General features: G+C 46.5%; 1 protein-coding gene across 1 annotated transcript in view; it reads right to left on the bottom strand.

The window, feature by feature from the left end:
* Positions 1-12,921, bottom strand: part of GALE (UDP-galactose-4-epimerase) — a 138,762-nt gene extending 125,841 nt beyond the window's left edge. The window contains 1 exon segment of the mRNA XM_029571882.1: positions 12,621-12,921. The gene's annotated coding sequence lies outside the window, so the exon portion shown is untranslated.
* Between the last annotated feature and the right edge of the window lie 3,933 nt (positions 12,922-16,854).

The following is a 16,854-nucleotide window of genomic DNA, read 5'->3' on the forward strand; positions in this document are numbered from 1 at the left end:
GGCAAATGGGACCCAGGAAAAGGGGTTTTTAAAGGGGGTATTACTGCTATGCAATGTTCAGCTTGCTGTGCAGTCTGTCCTCAGCGAGCCTTGCCAGTTATCTCCTCGCTGATCACACAACGCCCAAGCTTCAGCCTATCCAATATCTCAGTGCCTCTTCATGGAGTCACCTTGGCCCTATGCCTTGCCTAACGGCCTCTGGGCCTTCTGTGTTCTCTGTCCTATCCTTGTTTGGTCCTTGCCCAGCCCAGCCCAGTTCATTCTTTGCTTCTCAAGCTTTGCCCTTGTCCTCAATCCAGCCCTGCCTTTCCTGTGAACCTGGATCCCAGCTCCCAGCCAGTCTATGCCTACTCCAGCCTTGATGTTCAACAGGAGACAAGCCTACTGGCCCCCATAGCCCAAAGGCCCGACCTGCAGGGTGCTCCTTAACGCCAGCCTGCAGACCCGTGACACATCAGGAAGAGGGTGGTGGACGCCTGGAATGTCCTTCCAGAGGAGGCAGTGAAGACAAAAAATACAAAGAATTAAAAGGGGCATGGGATAAACACTGAGGATCTCTAAAGGCTGGAGGATGGGAATAAAGAAAAGGGTGCATGGGGATTAACCTGTTTAATGCGGCAGTTATTACCCTTAACAGAAGGCATGGGGATTACCACCCTTAACCAATAAGCCTTGATGCTCGACACAACTGCAACACAGCTCTCCACTTCGACGGGAGGAAAAAAGGGGAATTGGATTCGGCTGGCAACCAACATGGGTCCTGACTTTTACAGGCTGGGCTACCAATATGGAGACATAAGGGAAAAAGCACAGGACGGCTTCAACAGCAAAGCACATCAAGCAGCATTACGGGACTCCTCACCCAGTAAAAACCTTGCTAGCAGTAATTTGTTTTACGAGTTTGACATTGCTTGGTTTTGATTGTAAATATTACTACCTTTAATATAAGGCTTGGGGTTAACTGGACAGAGCAGTAGTTACTACCCTGAAGAGAAATATGGGGGTACCCAGTTCAGAGCAGCAGTTACCACCATAAGAAGCTTGCTGGGCAGACTGGATGGACCATTTTGTCCTTTTTTGCTGTCATTACTATCAGGTCGATACTGTAACGTGCGGTTGAAGATTTCCCGTCTGTAACGTGCTGGGAGCGCACAATTCGGACACGTAAGGCGATCCAGCGATACAGTCTCCAGTTTCACGCGTCCTTAGCGCTTCTTAAAACAGACGCATAACCCTTTCCGCACGCAGCATGTATATGATATGTAAATGAACGAATTAGCTGTATAATGAAGGAATTAGCTATTCCCCTCCGATACTGTGACGCGCGCTCAGATTATCTCCTTTGTAACCCGCTATTTTGCCGCGTCCTTAACCTGTTAGTTTACCGCCTACCCTCTACTTGGTGTTAGTGTGGTGTTCGAAAATTAAAACGGGAATAAAGTGTAAAAAATGGGGGCGATTTCGGCGCTCAAGGCCCCGTCCGGTCTCCGGTGCAGCCCCAGAGTCCTGTCCCCTCCTCCCGAAGCAAAAAAAACAAAAACCCGAAAAAGTAGCAAGGCTCGGGTCTGCTACGGTAGTCCCTTCTCCCTTCTCCTCTCCTCCCGATTTCGGTGCTCAAGGCGGCCGGGTGGGCGTGCATTCATCCAGGCAGAGGGAGCCGGCGGCGGCCTCCGGCTCCCTCTGCCTGGAATGCTAAGGGAATTTAGATCTTTCTAGCCTGCTCCTAGAGCCTACTGATTCCATACACATTAGAGGAGCAATTAGAATGGGTATCACTATCTCTCACAGACTTAAGATTTGGAGAGCTGAGAGTAGAAGATTTAGGTTACCTAAGGGCCTCTTTCACCGCTGCGCAGGAATCCTCTCCTTTCTATACATGCTTTTTACAAGGAAGCTTCTCGCTGCTGGCAGTTGGGAATAAAATTTCTTGGGCAGAAGTGGGTGGAAGATGGAACTGCTTATCAATCATTTAATGATCTTCGATGTGTGCATGCATTGAGCAAGATTCTCAAGGTTATTACCGGAAAATTGTGGCAGCTACTGGGATTCTCTATCTGCCACCCCTAATGCCTCGCGTGAGCCTTTATAAAAGCTGTCCACAGAAAATTTAGTCTGTGTTATACAGAGGCATCATTGAGTGTTTGATGACTGATGGGCCCTCCCTCTCCTGCACAGCGAAATGGAAAGCATCTGGTAGCAGAACTGGCAGAGGGCTGATAGATTATCCATCTGTTGTAAAAGAGTGGAATTTTCCCCTCTCCGCAGTCGTCTCCTTTATGTTGGAGGGAACACATTTCCACATGTGGTGGGTGCTTTTTGGAAGGGGTTACAGGGGGTGATCTCTGCTGTTCTAAAGGTTCAGCTGGTCCTCATTCTGGAGTCATGCTTATTAGGGTTATGGGGCAATAAAGGTTTTCTGACATGGAAATGCATTCTGGCAGATCTCTTGCTTGCTGAGATTTACCATAGCGTTTTTATGGAAACAAGCTCCAGGTATGGCAAATTCATGAAATAGCCCTGATAGAGCAACTGACTTACAAACTTAAACAAAGATATGCTGTATGATCAGATCTGGCGATGTTACTGGGAGATGATGCACAGATGAATGTACTCCAGCGCTCTGTATGTATGTGTGGGAATGCTAAGGGATTTCATGTATATTGTAACGGTGGCTAGAATGTATATTCCTGGTGCTAACATGTTTTTCTCTCTTTTTCATCTTACTATCTCAACTGTAATGCTCCTCTGTCTGACCCTAGTGAAAATAAAGTTTAAAAAAAAAAAGGTGCAAGTATAACCATGCCATGTTCGTCCCATACTGCAAGGATCCAGCTATGAGTGTGAGGCCCAGGAGAACCAAAAGCCAGCACAGCACCACCATGGGGGAATTTGGCTTCCCCTTCCCCAATGTAAATAAACACACTCAACCTTGTTCTCTCTCTCAGCCGAGGGCACATCACAGAAGACAGAGAATAACAATCCTCCATGCCCCATAGAAAAAAACAAATGGCTCAACAATACTTGATAGCTCCCTGCCGTGTCTGATAGACAGACAGAGCTTTTACTTACGTCTTCTGTTCCTTCGCCAGGGGCCCTGGAGGCTCCACAGATCCTGTCGGATGCTAAGATTATCTTGCAGGGACACAACCAGGGTAGGTCCTGGGAGGATGGCAAACAAGCCATAGTGGTGCTTAACCTAGGAGCAGCACGGCCTCATCATATCAAGAGAAGCTTGTAGGGCTACCACGCCAGGGTATTATTTAAGGGGAGCATATATGGCTGAACCTGCTTGCTTTATAGCTAAGACAAAGCTCTTGCCCCATCTATTGAGGAAAGCATAAGACGACCGTCATATGGTGTCACTCATATATAAGCAAACGGCTTATATATGAAGCCTGTGAGGCACAAGGACTTTCTAATCATAGGTCGCTTATACTGAGTTCATGTATTCTCCTGCCTAGCGCTATAAATACATCAGAGAGGTGCACTAATTATCAGAACCTGATGTGCACTTAAAGGAAATCCACCGGCTCTGAAATTGACGGCAGAAAGTGACGTACACGGGGGATGTCCCTTAAAAACGGCGTTTTCAAAGCAGCAAAGCTGGCGGCCACGAACAGAAAAAGTTCAAGCAGGTAGCACGCAGCTTGGTGCAGGCAAGTACTGCAGAGGTTCGCTTCTTAGAGGCTTTTTCAAATGGTTTCTAGACAGCTTATTTTCACTCTTGTTGCAGCGTGTATAATTTTCCTGACCACGCAAGAGTAACCCTGCAAGTCTTTATTTCCAATTGATGGCCATGCATTGGACTGAAAGCTTATTGCATTAACAAAAGGCTTGTTCACAGGCAGCAAGATCCTCCTGCAGCTGCCTGAGGAAGGAGTCTCGTGCTCCGAAACAGCGCAGTGTCGGAGGACTGACTTCAGGACCACATGAGAAAGTGCCAGTTCCAGAGATAAGTGCACATCAGGTTCTGATAATTAGTGCACCTCTCTGATGTATTTATAGCGCCAGCCAGGAGAATATGTGAACTCAGTATAAGCGACCTATGATTAGAAAGTCCTTGTGCCTCACAGGCTTCATATATAAGCCGTTTGCACAGAGTGACACCATATGACGGTCGTCTTATGCTTTCATCAATAGATGGGACAAGAGCTTTATGTCATAGCAGAATATATATTCACTTGTTGAGTTCATTTCTTTTTTGCTATTTTTTGGGTCTTTTTCCCATTGCTTTATAACTAAAACATTATCAGTCATGAGGAGTTTGCAGGAATGAACCTGCTTACTCCATAAGCTGAACATAACTACTAAAGGGGAGTCTGCAGCATTCATCTTTCTGCTGGCCCAACTACCAGAGCCTTACCCTTTCCTAGGTGCAGATTGCATGCTCTCTATAACTGCCTTAAGGGCCAGGTTACGTCACCGAACCAATCTGAGCCCTCATTAGGATAGGGTGGGCTCAGGCAGCTTGCCCCTCAAATACTGCTCTCTTCATAGCTCAGCTAAGCTCTGAACACCTCAAGGTTAGAGAATTTCCCAGTAAGCTACATCCTTATTGAAGGGCTTTGCGCCTGAGTAACCTTTAAGCTATACTGCAGCAAGTATACCTTGAGCAGGGCTACTGCCAATAAAGAACTTACCAGCTTTAAGAAAGTTAAACATAGAAATGACGGCAGAAGATGACCAAACGGCCCATCCAGTCTGCCCAGCAAGCTTCCACACTTTTTTGTTCTCCTCTCTCATACTTATCTGTTACTCTTGGCATTTAATAACCTTTTGCTTCTGTTTCCCTTCCAACCCCTCCATTGATGTAGAGAGCAGTTCTGGAGCTGCATCTAAGTGAAATATCTAGCTTAATTAGTTAGGGGTAGTAACCGCCACAATAAGCAAGCTACACCCATGCTTATTTGTTTACCCAGACTGTGTCATTCAGTCCTTGTTGGTTGTTATCTGAATATAAATCCACCTTTCTTCATTCCCCCCTTGCCGTTGAAGTAGAGAGCTATGCTGGATATGCATTGAAAGTGAAGTATCAGGCTTGTTTCCACATTTTTTCCACATTTCCTCTTGCCGTTGAAGCTTAGAGCAATGTTGGAGTCACATTAACCGTGTGTATGTTTATTGAATAAGGGTATTATCTCCAGGAATTAGCTATCTTTCCCACAAGCCACCCACTCTTCATACACATCCTCTAGACTTTATGGATCCACAGTGTTTATCCCACGCCCCTTTGAAGTCCTTCATAGTTCTGGTCTTCACCACTTCCTCTGGAAGGGCATTCCAGGCATCCACCACTCTCTTCGTGAAGAAATACTTCCTGACATTGGTTCTGAGTCTTCCTCCCTGGAGCTTCAAATCATGACCTCTGGTTCTGTTGATTTTTTTCCGACGGAAAAGGTTTGTCGTTATCTTTGGATCATTAAAACCTTTCAAGTATCTGAAAGTCTGTATCATATCACCTCTGCTCCTCCTTTCCTCCAGCGTGTACATATTTAGATTCTTCAATCTCTCCCAAGTCATTCGATGAAGACCCTTCACCTTCCTGGTCGCCCTTCTCTGGACCGCCTCCATCCTGTCTCTGTCCCTTTGGAGATACGGTCTCCAGAACTGAACACAGTACTCCAGCTGAGGCCTCACCAAGGACCTGTACAAGGGGATAATCACTTCCCTTTTCTTTTTTTTTTATTTGAAACAGTTTTATTAAAGCAAAGGAAGTAAAGCAGTACAACAATACAAACAAACCATGTGCAATAAAAATATCTGGAACAATAATGAAATTACAAGCTTAACATGTACTCCAGTGCTTCAATAGGAAAAAAAATTTTTAGAACATGGTATTCCCACCCTCCCCTCCCCTTCCCACTTCTCCTCCCAGCATGTAATACAAATCTACATTTTTAGCTTATTGTAACACCAAAGAACACCATCCACTCCAACCACTATTCAGCACCAAGATTACATATGCACAAGGGAATGCGCAAAGTCAGACGCCAGGGAATCGGGGTCGTCGCACCCCACTGTCGTGTCTCATATGAACAGGGTGGCGCAACATCACGGGCATCTTTACTCCTGAGCGGCCATCCAAGTCTGATATGGGCCCCAAATCTTTATAAATGTTGACAGCCGGTCATGATGAATTGCTGTAAGGCGAGCAAGTTGGTAAGTACTATGTAGTGTCTGTTGGATCTCAGGGAGACTAGGCACCAGGTTGTCCTTCCAGTGACGCGCCAATACTAGACGCGTAGCCACGAAAACTTGCTGCAGAAAACGTTGAGTGTCTTTGCTAAGAGTTTCCAGTGGTAAACTCAGAAGAGCGTGCCAGGGTTTGACCAGTAAAGGCATGGACAAGATATTGGAAGCCCAGAGAATAATCTTCTGCCAAAACGGAGCTACCCGTGGACACTGCCACCACACATGGTAGTATGTTCCCACTTCTCCACATTGGTGCCAGCAGTACTGAGAGACAGCGGGGTACACTGTGCATTCTGTCCGGGGAGTAGTGCCAACGGTAGAGCATTTTGTAACAATTCTCTTGGAGCCTAGCCGAGATTGAGCATTTATATGGCGTCATAAATATGAGATCCCAGTCCGTGGATGATAACTCTTGCTCAAGATCCACAGTCCATGCAGTTTGTTGACGAAATGGCGTCACTACGCGTCCTCCGAGAATCTGGTAAAGTTTTGAGATGAGTCCAGTGACTATTTGCGTGAGAGCAGTAATTTTCAAAAAGCGTACTGGTCAAATGCATATTACCTGCTCTAAGAGCCCTTTTAATAATATGATACACTTTAGCATATAATAGAAAATCAACAGAGCTCAATGAATAGCGAGAACACAGTTCCTCGGGATTCAGCAGCGTGCCTTGATTCTGGACATGTTCTAAACGGGAGATACCCACTTGTACCCATTGGTAGGCCACTTCTGTCAAATAGGGCTTAGGGAGCAATGCATTAGTAAATATATGAGTAAGCACAGTATAGTGTTCTGGGCCAGCTAGAATAGGTTTCCATTTCACCCATAATTTAAGTGTGGTTGCCAAAGCATAGGGAATATAAGTGATTCCTTGCCACGTTTGTTTGGGTTGCCAGGGCAGAGCCGATAATGGCTGTGTGCCCGAGAAAGTGCTCTCAAATAGGATCCATTGCGGCGGCTTAATAGTTCTATGAAATATAACTAGTGCTGTAAGTTGCGCTGCACAATAATACCCACTTCCCTTTTCTTACTCGATATTCCTCTCTCTATGCAGCCCAGCATTCTTCTGGCCTGCTATCCCAGCTTACTCTATTAAATATGAATTAGCAAGCAGATTGTCACAGCCCCACAATATTCTTGCAGGCCTTATCCAGTCTGCTTGGAAACATAGGTGTATCACACACATAGCACTTAATGCTATGGAAACAGCCAGAGAGCTATCCCTAGTTCCCTGTGATAAGGAACATGCTCCCCTGCTGCCCTCTCTCCAACATAAGTATATCCACAAAGAAACTGGTTCAGCTGCTACTAACCACTGCTGGTAGCTGACCCAGCTTTTACTTACTGGTACTTCTGCTGCTCCTTCGCCTTGAGAGAGGGAGGGCAAGGGTGGAGAGAGCAGGAGTGCCTTGCAAGCTTCCCGAGTAGATAAGCGACCACCATTGCACGCTGGAGACACTACAGCCCCCCCCCCAGGGTACTAGGCCAGGCATTGTTCTCTGGAGGTTTTGCAGTCTGTAGGCAGGGACTTACAGGAACTCATCCAGAGCAGGGCAGGGCATGGGAATTGCTACCACTGTGATGACCCAGGAGCTTGACAAGGGCAGAGACTGCTCCCACTGGGAGAAGTAACCCCTAGTGTTGGACCCAGGGCAGAGACTGCTCCCACTGGGAGACATAACCCCTAGCGTTGGACCCAGGGCAGAGACTGCACCTATTGGGAGACATAACCCCTAGCGTTGGATCCAGGGCAGAGACTGCTCCCACTGGGAGAAGGAACCCCTAGAGTTAGTTGCCCCAGGAGCAACAAGGACCCAACAAGACCAGGTCCATCCTAACTCTGGGAGCTATGTCCTCTTCATGTGTCAGTCATTGCTGGAGACAGTACTACTGGTTTGGCTAAGGCCACACACGTCCTTTATAGCCCTGAGTGAGGTTATGGAAAAGGTGCACCCTCTGTCTCCGTCCCAATCATAACTACTGATCTAGCAGGATGATAAGGAAGTTAATATTTATTTGCCACTGTTAGGAAATGGGTGTGTTTAGAGATGAGACTTTGGGTTAATCTATGGGATTCTTTAAAATTAGCATCTGTTTAGCCAGTGTTAAGAGTTGTGAGAATTTAGAGAGTTATAGGTTTTGAGCAAATTTTGTGAGCTTGTATAGTTAGTATTTGCTTGTAAGTATTTAAGTTGTGAGTTATTTGATCTGACAAGGTGAGTACTGCTTCCTGGTTGACTAGTTTGACCCCCTTCCCCCAAATCTCAAACACATCCCAGGTTCTCTTTCTGTTAGGAGGAAAATCTTGAAAATACGAGTCAAATAGCATTTGGCAAAACATACAATTAACCCCGATTTTAGTGCTTGACTAATTTTAGTCTTGTTGCTAGTCATTCACAAACTAACAAGAGTCACCTAGTTATCAAACCTTAGATTTTAAGAGACTAAATATTTAAAAAACATCTTAAATTGAGAGACATTCTATAATCTGTTTTAAAACTTTAGCAACTTAATAAAATGAAGATGCAGACAGAAGTCCAGCAAGCTGGGGGCTGCCCAGTCTTTTGCACTGTCACATGTACGATTCCCTCCCTGTTGGTGAGAGATTGTATGCACCTGGCTCTAAGAGAACGAGTCTGATCCCTGGGGCTAGAGTGGCAGACCTGAAGGAGCCGAGAAACAGAGAGAGCTTCAGGGACAGAATAGAGCAGCAGCCAGGAATTCTCCTGAAAACTCCAGAGATGTCCTTTTGTGGTGGTGAAGACGAGGTCCATCAGCATAGCCCAACCCAGTGGTAAGCAAAAATCAGTTCTAGGCTGCGGGCCATATGGTACACCTAAACTCACAGACATGTAAATGAGGAGGCGGCAGCAGGGTCCATTACAGGAAAAAGCCTGGGTGAAAGGGAGGGTGTGTGTATGACAGAGAGGGAGCTTGTATATATGACAGCTGTTATAGTGGGTGATTTGAGCATTAGAAATTTAGACAGCTGGGTGGCTGGCGTGCATAATGATCGCTTGGCAACTTGCCTGCCTGTTGCAAAGGTAGAAGACCTCGTGTGCCACCTCGATAAGATTTTGCAGCGTGCTGTCGCAGTACACGTGGGTACCAATGACATAGGAAGGTGCAGGAGAGAGGCTCTGGAGGCTAGATTTAGGCTCTTAGGTAGGAAACAAATTCAGAAACTGCAGGGTTTTATTCTCAGAAATGATCCCATTCCATGTGCAGGACCCCAGCGTCAGGCTGAGCTCCAGAGTCTCACTACGATGGTACGACGATGGTGCAGGGAAGGGGGAAACCTATTCCGGCAGCATGGGCTTCATCTTAAGCCCAGTGGAACTAAGCTGCTGGCACTGACCTTAGAAAAAGGAGATAGTGCAGCTTTTAAGCTAGATAATGGGGGGAAGCTAACAGGGGCTCAGAAGCACATGATTCAGAATGATGTATCTTTGAATGATTTTAAGAGAACAGGGATGTTACAATAACTGCTAAAATAGCCCAGGTGCCTTTAAGAAGAAAGCAGACAGAGTAGAAAGATTCCAAATTACCCATCCACAAATAAGCAAGTTATTAATACAAACATTACATACTTTGAAATGTCTGTATATAAATGCTAGAAGTCTAAAAAATAAGAGGGAGAGTTAGAGTGCATAGCACTGGATGAAGAGGTAGATATAACTTTTAAAAAGGAGATAGAGCAGCTTTTAAACTAGAACAAGGGGGAAAGCCGACAGTCACTCAGCAGTGCATGGTTCGGAGAAATGTATCCTTGAAGGATACTAATGAAACAGGAGAGTTAGGGCATCCCAATAGAGAGGTTCCAATAAAAGCAAACACAGTCCATGTGCCTATATGTAAAAAAATCACCGAAGCTAAAGATTTCCGAATTATCCCAAACAACTGAAAAGCAGGTTGTTAAAACAAACAAAAAACACACTTTGAAATGTCTGTATGCCAATGCCAGAAGTCTAAGAAGTAAGATGGGAGAGTTAGAGTATATAGCAGTAAATGATGAGATTGACATAATTGGCATCACAGAGACTTGGTGGAAGGAGGATAACCAATGGGACAGTGCTATATCAGGGTACAAATTATATCACAATGATAGGGAGGATCAATTTGGTGGGGATGTGGCACTTTATGTTCGGGAGGGTATCGAGTCCAACAGGATAAAGATCATACAAGAGACTAAATGCTCAGAGAATCTATATGGGTAGAAATCCCATGTGTGCTGGGTAAGAGTATAGTGATAGGAGTATACTACCGTCCACCTGGACAAAATGGTCAGACAGATGATGAAATGCTAAGAGAAATCAGGGAAGCAAACCAATTTGGCAGTGCAGTAATAATGGGAGATTTCAATTACCCCAATATTGACTGGGTAAATATAACATCAGGACTTGCTAGAGGCAAAGTTCCTGGATGTAATAAATGATTGCTTCATGGAGCAATTGGTTCAGGAACCAAATGAGAGAGGGAGCTATTTTAGATTTAATTCTTAGTGGAACGCAAGATTTGGTGAAAGAAGTAACGATGGTGGGGCCACTTGGCAACAGTGATCATAACATGATCTAATTTAAACTAATAACTGGAAGGGGGACAAATAAGTAAATCTGCAGCTCTAATACTAACTAACGTTCAGTTACTAAGTTATATTGTAAAGCGCAATGCTGAATTACTGTTTGAATGTAAACCGAGGTGATGTTAGTTACGTACTCCGGTATAAAAAAATCTATAAATAAATAAAATAAACAAACACTAAACTTTCAAATGGAAACTTTGATAAAAGGAAAATAGAAAAAAACTGAAAGGTCCAGCTGCAAAGGTTAAAAGTGTTCAACAGGCTTGGACATTGTTCAAAAATACAATCCTAGAGGCGCAGTCCATATGTAATCCACACATTAAGAAAGGTGGAAGGAAGGCAAAACGATTACCAGGCGTGGTTAAAAGGTGAGGTGAAAGAGGCTATTTTAGCCAAAAGATCTTCATTCAAAAACTGGAAGGATCCAACAGAAGAAAATAGGATAAAGCATAAGCATTGGCAAGTTAAATGTAAGACATTGATAAGACAGGCTAGGAGAGAATTTGAAAAGAAGTTTGCCATAGAGGCAAAAACTCATAATAAAAACTTTTTAAAATATACCAGAAGCAAGAAACTTGTGAGGGAGTCTGTTGGACCATTAGATGACCGAGGGGTTAATGGGGCTCTTAGGGAAGATAAGGCTACTGCAGAAAGACTACATGAATTATTTGCTTCCATGTTTACTAATGAGGATGTCCAGTTCCGGAGATGAAGTTAGCAAGTAGCACATTTAAGATTAATCAAAGAAAAATTGTTCTCACTCAATGCACAATTAAGCTCTGGAATTTGTTGCCAGAGGATGTGGTTAGTGCAGTTAGTGTAGCTGGGTTTAAAAAAGGTTTGGATAAGTTCTTGGAGGAGAAGTCCATTAACTGCTATTAATCAAGTTTACTTAGGGAACAGCCACTGCTATTAATTGCATCAGTAGCATGGGATCTTCTTAGTGTTTGGGTAATTGCCAGGTTCTTGTGGCCTGGTTTCGCCTCTGTTGGAAACAGGATGCTGGGCTTGATGGGCCCTTGGTCTGACCCAGCATGGAAATTTCTTATGCTCTTATGAAATAATTCAAATGGGCATGGGATAAACACTGTGGATCCCTAAAAGCTAGCGTATAGAAATGAAGACGAGAGTGCATGGGGGTATCTTGCTGGTATGGCCAGATACTTCTGATGCAACTCCAAACCTGTTCTATACTTCAATGGCAAGAGGAAATGGGGAATTGGATTCAGACAGCAACCAACAATGTCTCTGACTTTTACAGCCTGGGAAAACAAACAAGCATGGCAGAAACTACCATAAGGTTGCTGGGCAGACTGAATAGACCATTTGGCCCGTTTCTGCCGTCATTTCTATGATCCTGTGTTACAATACTTCAGTGAGAGTTTGGAAATCCTGAAACGTAGCATAAGCCCTGTAATTTGCTTTATAGGTGTGGCTCATAAGATACAATAGGCAGAGCTAGTAAGAAAATGCAGGAAGGCAAACGTCACTGCCCGTGATGCAATCTCCACCTTTTAGTACCTCAGTTTATATTATACTACTTGCATGGAAAGTTAAAGACTTAAAATAAGGCTGCTCAGTTTAGCAGTTTAATTATCTATCATTTATAATATGAAAGTGAACATATTTCCGAAATAATTCAGTAATACCATGAAGGGAGCCACTTTAAACTTTTTCAAACGAGTTATAAAAAATACGATAAAAGATGGAAAAATTAGAACAGAGCTCTAGCTTGTTTGTTAGCTGCTGAAATCACATGAAGGAATATTAGAAAAAGCTGCTCCCACCCCCTCCTGTAATACGCAGAATATAAATTCCCCACAGTGCATGGTACTTTCCACAAACCTCCTGTCTGCACTCCCTGCCGCCTCCAGCTCCTGTGCTGCCCTCAATATCCGGCACCTGGAGGCAGCCGGGCCCAGCCCCAGCCACCGGCCGGCGGCGAGCGTCCGCCCACCTCGCTGCTTCCGGGCTGAGGAGAGCACGTGTCAGCGACTACGGCAACCGCCTGTGGACAAAAAGCTGCATGGCCCCTCTTTACAACTGGAAGCTTCACAGCTCCGATTTTCTCTGCCACCACCCTGGAGTCCTCCCCCATCCAGGCAGCAAGAGGAGGCGGTGTCTCCGTGCCTTCAGCCAAGCTTAATCTCAGAGAAGAGGACAATGGCCTCACTGTATGGGATGGGGGAGGGCTGTGGTGCACTTTTCCCTCCTCCCTCCCACAAGCAGTCAGTCAGCAGCGTTACTTAATGGCCTCACTGTATGGGATGGGGGAGGGCTGTGGTGCACTTTTCCCTCCTCCCTCCCACAAGCAGTCAGTCAGCAGCGTTACTTAATGGCCTCACTGTATGGGATGGGGGAGGGCTGTGGTGCACTTTTCCCTCCTCCCTCCCACAAGCTGTCAGTCAGCAGCGTTACTTAATGGCCTCACTGTATGGGATGGGGGAGGGCTGTGGTGCACTTTTCCCTCCTCCCTCCCACAAGCTGTCAGTCAGCAGCGTTACTTAATGGCCTCACTGTATGGGATGGGGGAGGGCTGTGGTGCACTTTTCCCTCCTCCCTCCCACAAGCTGTCAGTCAGCAGCGTTACTTAATGGCCTCACTGTATGGGATGGGGAGGGCTGTGGTGCACTTTTCCCTCCTCCCTCCCACATGCAGTCAGTCAGCAGCGTTACTTAATGGCCTCACTAACAGGTCGATACAGTAAAGTGTGCTCCGTCGGAGCGCACTGTCAGCCTGCTCTGGACGCGTGTTTTCCCTTACCCCTTATTCAGTAAGGGGAGGAAAACACGCGGCCCACCCGCGGCACCAAATAGCGCCCTCAACATGCAAATGCATGTTGATGGCCCTATTAGGTATGCGCGCGGGATCCAGTAAGTAAAATGTGCAGCCAAGCCGCACATTTTACTCTAAGAAATTAGCGCCGACCCAAAGGTCGGCGCTAATTTCTTCCGGCGCCAGGAAAGTGCACAGAAAAGCAGTAAAAACTGCTTTTCTGTGCACCCTCCGACTTAATATCATAGCGATATTAAGTCGGAGGTCCCCAAAAGTAAAAAAAAGTAAAAAAAAAATAATTTGAATTCGGCCCGCGACTGTCGGGCCGAAAACCAAACGCTCAATTTTGCCGGCGTCCGGTTTCCGAGCCCGTGGCTGTCAGCGGGCTCGAGAACCGACGCCAGCAAAATTGAGCGTCGGCTGTCAAACCCGCTGACAGCCGCCGCTCCAGGCCAAAAGGAGGCGCTAGTGTCCCTAGCGCCTCCTTTCCCTCGTTTGCACCGCATCGCCTAATTTGCATGCTGGAGCATACTGGATAGCTCGCACCGGCAAAGGGCCGGTGCGTGCGCCGGGAGAGCGGGCGTTCGTCCGCTCTCCCGCGGTATGGGGGAGGGCTGTGGTGCACTTTTCCCTTCTCCCTCCCACAAGCAGTCAGTCAGCAGCGTTTACCTCGCTCCACCCCGTTACTTTTTACTTTAATTTCCCCTTCCTTCTCTGCAAAGCACGAGGGTTTTCTTTTGTTTCTTCTGCTGTTTCTTTTCCTTGTTGAGGGCGACAGAGCAGCTCCCCAATCCCTCAGTTAACAGGAGGAATTTTTCAGGAGCCTGGCTTGAATCTAACCCCTTCCTGATTTTAAAGCTACCAGAAAGCAGCTCATTTTTTGTTTTTTGCTTTAAAGGTGTCCCCTGCTTAGTTCTCCCCTATTTTCTCTGATATTCCTTTCATCCCCGTTCCTCATTTATTGTTGACCCAGCAATTGCCTTTACCAGTGTAATACGATGGCTTAAAAAGTGCTCTCAGAACAAACATTATGCTGTCCTGTCACTTTTTAAGCTTGGGAAACTTGGTTTTTTAAGCAAAAAGCTGTGTCAGCAGGGCTAAAGCAAGCTGTTGTGCAAAAGAGCAGCAGGAGGAGGGATGCATGGCCAGCAGTCCTCAGGCTCGCTTGCCTGCAGGTACATTTGTTTACAAAGCCCTATAAAAGTTCGGGGCTCTCCAGTGTGCGCCCAGAGCCTTCATCTGTGCACCGACGACTGTCACAGGATTTTTCCTGTTGAAGCTGTGTGCTCCTGTTTTGTGGTGGCACCGGGACTACCCCGCCTGATGAGTGGCAGGATGCTGATTAGCCGTGCGCTCCTGTTTTGTGGTGGCACCGGGACTCCCCGGCCTGATGAGTGGCAGGATGCTGATTAGCCGTGTGCTCCTGTTTTGTGGTGGCACCGGGACTCCCCGGCCTGATGAGTGGCAGGTTGCTGATTAGCCGTGCGCTCCTGTTTTGTGGTGGCACCGGGACTCCCCGGCCTGAGTGGCAGGTTGCTGATTAGCTTTGTGCTCCTGTTTTGTGGTGGCACCGGGACTCCCCGGCCTGATGAGTGGCAGGATGCTGATTAGCCGTGCGCTCCTGTTTTGTGGTGGCACCGGGGCTCCTCGGCCTGAGTGGCAGGTTGCTGATTAGCTTTGTGCTCCTGTTTTGTGGTGGCACCGGGACTCCCCGGCCTGAGTGGCAGGTTGCTGATTAGCCGTGTGCTCCTGTTTTGTGGTGGCACCGGGTCTCCCAGACCTGATGAGGGGCAGGATGCTGATTAGCCGTGCGCTCCTGTTTTGTGGTGGCACCGGGACTCCCCGGCCTGAGTGGCAGGTTGCTGATTAGCTTTGTGCTCCTGTTTTGTGGTGGCACCGGGGCTCCTCGGCCTGAGTGGCAGGTTGCTGATTAGCTTTGTGCTCCTGTTTTGTGGTGGCACCGGGGCTCCCCGGCCTGATGAGTGGCAGGATGCTGATTAGCCGTGCGCTCCTGTTTTGTGGTGGCACCGGGACTCCCCGGCCTGATGAGTGGCAGGATGCTGATTAGCCGTGTGCTCCTGTTTTGTGGTGGCACCGGGACTCCCCGGCCTGATGAGTGGCAGGATGCTGATTAGCCGTGCGCTCCTGTTTTGTGGTGGCACCGGGACTCCCCGGCCTGAGTGGCAGGTTGCTGATTAGCTTTGTGCTCCTGTTTTGTGGTGGCACCGGGGCTCCTCGGCCTGAGTGGCAGGTTGCTGATTAGCTTTGTGCTCCTGTTTTGTGGTGGCACCGGGGCTCCCCGGCCTGATGAGTGGCAGGATGCTGATTAGCCGTGTGCTCCTGTTTTGTGGTGGCCCCTGGCACTCCCCGGCCTGATGAGTGGCAGGATGCTGATTGAGTATGTATAATAGTCAAGGGAAATGAAGTCTGTGTGCTGTAAATAAAGCTGTATTACCTTGTAGCATAGCGTGTGTGCGTAGTCTGCCTATCTCACATTCGGGCAACCTGTAAGATTTGGCACAGCGAGCAGGGTTTCCTTGTCTAAGAGAAGGGCAGTGCAGAATGCCTTTGTTTAAGAGAAAAAAACCCTGATATTTATTTAGGAGTTTCTATATACCGTCATTAAGTTATTCACCATCATAACGGTTTGCACTAGGGCACCTGTATCAAAAAAATATGGGTCATACATTACATAGGGGGTGCCATTAGTTTTCAGTAACAAAAAGGCATTTATTTATTTATTTATTTTATTTATTTAAATGCTTTTAAAATATACCGACATTCATAGGACATATCATGCCGGTTCACAATCAACATTGTAAAGGAGGAAGAGGAAGTTACAAATAACAGGGAGGGGGGAGGTGGAGCAGTGAAGGAAAAAGGAGAGGATGGGGGTCAGGTGACAGTAAGCGCAGAAGTTGCGGGAAGGAGAAAGGTAGTGAAGTGCTAGGGGAGAGAGAAATTGATAGGAACTGTGTTAAAAAACTGAGAATAAAAAATTAACAAATTTAATTGGGGGATTGAGTGTTTCATGGTAATATGTCCTGATGGTTGACTACAGTTAAAATAGTTGAACTAGTTCCTTAAGGAGCATTAAATTAGGCATTCGGTGCTTTATGCCACATATCGTTGACTAATTGCCTGCATCAAGTAAGAATCAGTAAAGAATCTGAAGGGGAGGAGGTGAAAGTGCAAGGGAAGAAGTAAGCTACTGCCAGCTGGACAATGAGTGGGGGTGTAATATGGGCTTATGTCAGAACTGGGATAGGAAGGTAGGGATAGAATCTTGTGAGTTCACTTAAGG

The sequence above is a fragment of the Rhinatrema bivittatum genome, chromosome 11 (genome assembly GCF_901001135.1).
Source record: "Rhinatrema bivittatum chromosome 11, aRhiBiv1.1, whole genome shotgun sequence".
NCBI classification, from domain to species: Eukaryota; Metazoa; Chordata; class Amphibia; order Gymnophiona; family Rhinatrematidae; genus Rhinatrema; species Rhinatrema bivittatum.